Source organism: Coturnix japonica, chromosome 3, assembly GCF_054131305.1.
Source record: "Coturnix japonica strain WE chromosome 3, WE-NBRP24, whole genome shotgun sequence".
In the NCBI taxonomy this organism is placed as follows: Eukaryota; Metazoa; Chordata; class Aves; order Galliformes; family Phasianidae; genus Coturnix; species Coturnix japonica.
In genome coordinates, this window is record NC_140665.1 from 67,735,867 (window position 1) to 67,743,265 (window position 7,399).

Below are 7,399 nucleotides of genomic sequence, written 5' to 3' on the forward strand. Positions count from 1 at the left end.
TATTTATGCCCAGCGCTGAACTGCCGGTGCCCCGGCGGAACACTTTGGCACACTGTTCTCCGCCATTTAACAGGTTGCCCCGTAATGAGGCATGAATGTTAAGGAACAACAGTCATCCAAAGAGGCACAGTTGCGGAGAGCAATGTCCCACCAGGGAGCTCCATTCAAACCATCAAACCGCTCCGGCACAGAGAAGGTTCAACACTACATTCAGACCGGAATGAATGCCCGCATACAGGCCCGGCTCATTATGCGGCCGAGCAGCGCGGCGCGGGTTGTAACGAAATGCTGCAAGTTCATCCCGTAGGCGGTGCTCCGGGCCCGCAGCGCCGGGCACGAGGTGACCTTCCTGCGGGGCGGCCGTGCCCGGCATCACATCGGGTGGCTGCGGGGTGGCTGTGAGACGGAGCCGCCGGGACCAGCCCCATGCCTGGGCAGCCCGAACTTGTTGCTGCTAAGAATTTTTCTTCCTGTATCCTTTTTCTTTTTCCTCTTTTTTCCCTTTTTCCCTTTTCCCCTTTTCCTCCTTTCCTTTCCTTTCCTTTCCTTTCCTTTCCTTTCCTTTCCTTTCCTTTCCTTTCCTTTCCTTTCCTTTCCTTTCCTTTCCTTTCCTTTCCTTTCCTTTCCTTTCCTTTCCTTTCCTTTCCTTTCCTTTCCTTTCCTTTCCTTTCCTTTCCTTTCCTTTCCTTTCCTTTCCTTTCCTTTCCTTTCCTTTCCTTTCCTTTCCTTTCCTTTCCTTTCCTCTCCCCTTCTCCCCTTCTCCCCTTCTCCCCTTCTCCCCTTCTCCCCTTCTCCCCTTCTCCCCTTCTCCCCTTCTCCCCCTCTCCCCTTCCTTATCCCCTTGCCTTCTCCTCCCTCCCAGTCCCCGTTCCCTTCCCTCCCCTCCCTCTATCCCCTCTCCCTCCCTCACTCCCCGCTCCCCCCCAAGCCCTGCCCACCCCACTCCCTCTGGCCCCGTTCCTCCATTCCTCCCGCACGCGGCTCCCCGCTCCGTGCCGCTCTCGGCCCCCGCCCAGCTGTGCGGTGCAGACGGGATGCGGGTGGGATATTAAAGCAGCTTCTGAATGGTGATTGAGGTTCTATGGGAACCCCGGCAGATGACAGGATCTCAATTTGGTATTCTTATTGTTAATGGCGAGCGGCAGCGGAGATCGGATTCAGACACGTTTTGTGCTACTTAAAAATTCCTGCGTAGGGGCCGAGATTTTTGTTTCCTTTCGGCCGGCCTCAATCGGAGGCGCAGATCGCGGCACGGCGCATTCAGGGGCCGTCTGAAGCTGCCTTTTAACCGGGCTCTCCCCCCGCAGCCCCCGGCGCATCTCTCGGTTCTTTCGGTTGACATGGTGCAAATAAAAGTCAGTCAACTTGTTGCTGAATTGCAATGTTTCGGTGTACCTTATAAATTCATACCTTTTCTCCCTCGATCGCCTCAGAATGAGCCCCTGACTCAATTCGATTTTCCTTGCTGCTGGGCACATTTAGGAGAGGGTCTATTTGTGAAGTTCATTTCTAGGCAAATGTATTCAAGAGCTGATTGGGATGAATAGGACCGTGTGTCAGCCGCCCCTAATTGGGATTAAAGCACTTCGGACCATATGCAGAGAGTGACAGAAATTCTCAGGTTTCATTGTGTTCAGACTTCCACCCGCCTGGACACTGCCCCGGGAAAAGTGGCGTTTGTGAGGGAAGGGAAGGGAAGGGAAGGGAAGGGAAGGGAAGGGAAGGGAAGGGAAGGGAAGGGAAGGGAAGGGAAGGGAAGGGAAGGGAAGGGAAGGGAAGGGAAGGGAAGGGAAGGGAAGGGAAGGGAAGGGAAGGGAAGGGAAGGGAAGGGAAGGGAAGGGAAGGGAAGGGAAGGGAAGGGAAGGGAAGGGAAGGGAAGGGAAGGGAAGGGAAGGGAAGGGAAAGCACCCTCCATGCCATGCACTGAAGTTCTAAACCCAGAGATGTCGAGGCCTATGCCCACTCCCCCTCAGCTCCACACAAGTGACCCTGCTGCTAAGTTCCCGGTGCCAGCTGCAGCAGCAGAAGCAGCAGCAGTGAGCAGCCCGCTGTGGGTGCCTTGAACGCGGCATTGCTGCGCCCAGCATCACTCTGGTTAATGACTTTAAAACTCAGCGGCTGCTTATAAGAAAAATTTTCCTTGGTCCCCGCGGAGAGAACCCTAAGCAGACGAGGAGCCCGTACTGCCGGCAGGGCCTTTGTTCTCAAGGGCCGCTTGGTCCCGGGGAGGCACAGGGCCGGTGGCCGCTCGTAGCTGTGCGGTATCAGCACCCTCCGTCCGAGCTGGGCACGGGATGTGGAGCTGCAGCTGCCCAGGCCGGGCTCTGCCTGCACCGCCCCGGCCCTTCCTCCCGTCCTGCTGCATCGAAACCATCCCCGGGGGCATAACGCGTGGAGACGAGCTCCCGGTCCGTGCGCTTTGGTAAAGGCGGTGGTGGCACCGAACAGATCACACAGTTCTTCGGCCTCTGGGAAGGCGCTGACCTTCCATTTCAGCATAGGCTATATTATTACTACTATTATTATTGTTTTTATAATTATCATTATTATTAATTATTATTATTAAAATGGGAGCTCCAAGGAGCTCTACGCTGCTCGGAGGCACCATCGGCAAGGAAGGAAAGAGAGAGAGATGAGCTGCTGGGAGGAAGATGTCAGCGCAGCGGCACCAGGGAGCAGGGCAGGGCTGGCTGGTAGCGATGTACGCGAGAGGGAGATGGGCTCTGCCCGTGCGGAGGAGAAGAGCTGCGGGGGGAACAGTCTTCTTAATGAGAGCATCTAACGCTGTAAATGGTTTCGTCGTCTTCTGCATTTCGAGATACGACTCCGAGCAGGGAAAAAAAAAATAGAACTTTAGCAAAAATGTGCCCATCAGAAAGTGTTCGTTACACTCTGATAAACATCCCCTCGTGGTGAAATTGGTGGTGGGGGCGAGAGACAGGGGAAGAGAGCCCATCTGCCCCCCCTCCAGTGTGTGCAGCTCCTAATTAGTGCGTCTGACAGACTGAAAGGTCTTCCCCTGGTGCCTGTTTCAAACGACTTCTTCTTTCCTGTAAAGATATTCGGAAGTGTATACAGAAGAGTGGGGCTTAAACTCACGCTCACAGGGACTGATTTTAAAACACATCACGAAGTCTTTCATTTCGGCACCGTGTATTGCGATGCCGATATACGCGTCAGCTCTGACAGCTTCAGAGTTATGAAACCAAAGAAACGTGTAGATGTCAGCTGTCGGAAATCATATTTTTTCGTTACAGTCTGTGGGTTTATTTTATGTTTTCCCTCTTCATTGTTTGTGCTATTAAAATCAAATCTAAATAGAATTATTCCGCATTTTTGTGCCGCTGCCGCTGAGCGCTGCCCTCGGCTCTCTCGGTGTCACCGTCTTTAGGGCTGAAAAGTCAAGAGTGCGTTTGGGAGAAGGCGATTAACCTCAGGGTTTCTATCTCGCACGGAGAAATGCGGCCACACATATACGGAGAGGTTATCTCTTCCCAAACTAACAGGAAACACACTATTTCTATTTGAGCCTTTGTATCGCGGATTATTATTTTTTTATCAGGAAAAAGGAGTGTCTTTTTAATTAACCGACCTCTCTAAATGGTTCTCAGAATGAACTCTCCTATAAAATCGGACTTGAAGCAAGCCGCATCCAAAATATCAGAATGGAGGTAACTTCTCTTGTTAAACTGCAGAGCTACTTCTGCCTGAGAAAGGGCGTTTGTAACCTCTGTGTTTAAATGCGTACACCGAGGGGTCTGAAGCCAACCTCGGGCGCGGACATTCCGCTGCCTGCGGGGAAGGGTTTCTCGCAGCCGCGTTCTCCCGAGCAGCTCCTCGGGCTTTGGGTCTCGGCCCGGGTGCACGGATACCGCTCTCGGCTCCGCGCAGGGCCGTGCCCGGTCTTGGGGAAGCCCCTGGCACCCACCCCGGCTCTCCCCGCTGCTTGCGCTGTGCCGAGGTTTACCGCTGGTGCCAAAAAGAATTAAAAAGGGGGATGGGGTGGGGTGGGGAGGCCGGGGATTGACAGAGAGACCGCGAGGCCGAGCAGGCTTTTGAAATTCCGGGAGAGCAAAAATCCCTGTCTCCAGGACTGCGCTCCCGGGAGGGGCGATATCGGGGTTTTCGTCACAGAACACCTGAAGCTGTCACCCCGCACCGCTGTGCGGCGAGCCCCGCTCCCCCGGCCCTCATTTCCTATAAAGATCAACGTGATCGGCACTCAGCCCCGGGGGGAGCAGCGTTGCGCGGAGCGGCTGCGCGCTCCCGGCGGGGAGAGGGGAGCGGCCTCTCCGTCCCGTCCCTTCTCTCGTCTGGGGCCTCGGAGGCGGATAGCGCATCATCTGGGGCCAGAAGGAGGCAAGCGTATAAATACTCCTTCAGCGGGTCTGCGTTTGGAGCCGGGAACTTGCTCATTCCAGTAGGGAAAGCCCTCCCCGACGGGACGGGTGACCCTGCGAGCGAAGGGCCGGTGGGTGCCCAGCCGGCAGCCTGCGCTAGTCGCTCCTAGGGCAGCCCCGGGGCCCACGCGAGCCCGGCCCCCGTGTGCGGCCTCGCACAGATCCCCTCGAGCCGCCGGGCCGAGGAGCTGTCCCCAGGCGAGCATCAGCCCGACGTAAGGCTGATGCGATGCTCCGCGCCGCATATGTTCCCTCTGTGTGAGCGTTAGTGAGAGGAGGTGGGGTTAAACGCCGCCCGTTCGTGACCCAGAAATGGAAACCCTCTGCAATAACAGGATGCTGCTGCTGCTGCTGCTCGGGAGTGCGGGATGGCTTTTAAAATAATTTTACTCGCAGGTGGCTCCAAAATAGCTGCCTTCACCAAGGAGCTCTTAGCACAAAGCTGAGGCTTTAAATCACGACTGTCTCCTTGTTTTTTCTTTCCTTGGGTGGCGAACCGATCTTTTCATCATCTGATGAATTTATCCTGAATGTCTTCCACATGGAATGTTAAATAACTGCCTTGCAAGGCTCTTTTTTCCCCCCTCTGTGTCTGTGTGTTGCGTGTGACTCCAATATAAATCATTCTTCTCCACAATTGCCGATTAAAAAACAGGCTGACACAAAACAGGACACATCTTCAGCTATGTGCGTTACTGAGAACTTTTATTTCACAAATACATATATAAACATTATTCATGGATACTCATTTACTACCAGTTTGACATGGGGTCACATCCAGAATCAGCACCCCTCAATTTCACCTCCATCACTACAAAACATAGCCTAAAAGACCACCATTATTGGGAAAAATAGCAGACAACTGTCACATTACCTAACTTAGTGAAATCATAACAAAGGCTTCCATGAGAAGTGACATAACAGAAGCTGGAAGGGGTTTTCAATTCCAGTTACACTTATTTTGCAGTTTCCCTCTCCTTCCCTGCAATGTCTCACATTCTCGGCTTGTTCTGTGGAAGCTTGATTAAAGTCAGGAAATCTGAGTACCACTCATTCATTTCCCGAGGGGGTATTAAACAGAAGAGGGCAGACACGAATGCTTATTGTCAGATCTGTGAGGAGATACAGACTGTTTTTGGTTATTAGATGAATACATAAACAGGTAGAAGATCCTGAGAGCGAAGGCAACAATGTTTTTGTGTGTGTGCAACTAAGGGAAAGTGCTAAAGGAAATGTGGTGCTTTTATTTATTGTGGAGGACCTATAGAATGGAAAGAAGTGCATCATCCTTCCCTCATTTTTATGCTATTTATCACACATGGGTTGGAAGGAGCGTGTATTTTGTCAGAAAATAATCCATCCAACTGCTCTGTGTATTTTTATATCCAGTGATGGACTAGTAAGCATATGCAATGTGTTTGTGATGGGCTTTATTCAGTGGGAAGGCAGGGAAGAGATCAGCCAGAGCTGACAGATAATTTCATCTCACAAATATGACAAAGTATAATTTTACCTGCAGGTTCTTGGCTGTGCTTTCTTTTATCCCATGTCTGCCTGTCCCTCAGAGCAGCAGCCAGGTCAGGGGCTGAGCTGGAGACATCAGCATATGCAGCAGCACTGCACATCTGCTTCATGAAATCTTTGTTTTCCTGTTTTGACAGAAACACACGGAGAGGACATGGTAAATAATGTGATCTCCCGGAAGAGAAAGGCTGCAAAGCATTGTCCTGTCTGCCTCTCACTATGTCCCTATCCAGGCATGAACTTCCTGACTGGGCCTCCAGGCACACAGAGCAGTGGCAGCATCCATCTCCTCCAAGAAACGTGGATGGAAAACTGTACATGGCACTTCAGAGACTCTGCACCATTTTACATGGCCCCACAGCACTCATATTGCCCTTTTGGGATCTCCTGCACCTTTGGAGAGGGACACATTGGAGGGCTGGAAGGACACCCCTCAGCACTGGGAACCCTGAGTGCCGTGTTCCATTGTGATGGGATGTCCCTTTGCAGGGCACTGAGAGGCTGAGTGGGGCTGCTCTCCAGGTCTGTGGGGCAGGGAGGGTTTGCTCCTTCATACCTTGGTGCTGGTGTGGTTTGATGCAGTGCTGTGAAATGGGGTCAGGCAATACAAAGTCTGTTCTGCTGAGAAAAGAAAACTGGTAGAAGGACTGGCAAGGTGCTGCAGCTCTCTTGATCCTGCAGCCCCTGTGCAGCGAGGTACAGAGTAAGCAAAGTTGTCCTCTATGCCTGGGGGTGCAGCATAGAAGTGATATTTATAACAGCTGTGGTGAGTCTTCTGTGCAGTCCCTACTATTTCCTGCAACACTGCAGCACACAGAAACACAAATCACCAGCATGAAGTGGCAGATTACAGGTACTGGAGCAGAGTAAGAAAAAGGCAACCAGGCAGGTAGAGGATGGTGAGACAGAGATGCCTGCTTGATGTGAGAAGCAGCAGCATGAGTTCTGCTGCTATTTTTGTTGCTCTAGTGTGTTGAGTGAAGCAATGGCAGGCTTCTCTGCTGTGCAGCGGCTTCTCTCTGTGCTGTCTCCTAGCTGCTGTGCAAGGTAGGCATGATACAGCTGTAGGTGGCTGCAGTCAAAGGCATGTGCTGGTGCTGGCAGTCTGGTTTCCCTCTTTGTAGCTGTGTTGCTGGAACAGTGAAATAAGGGCTTTCCCATTTGCATTTTCACATGCTTAGCAGGCTCTGCAGTGTCTGGCTGGCTTTTTTAAAGAAAGGTATAAGGTCAAAGAGCCTTGATAGAAAGCCTATGGAGCTCAAGCTTCAGCATTCCACCATGTCTGCTTTCACAGTGAAGGGAGAAGTAAGGGAAATATAGCCAGGGTTGTATGCAAATTCTTCTTCCTTGCCTAACCCCTCATCTCATATTTCTGCATATAAATAATATCTCAATTCCAGAGTCTTTCTGACATATCTAGAAAGGTATCTAATTCCTTCAGCAAAGCCCTGAATTTGGAAACACCACCGTCCTTG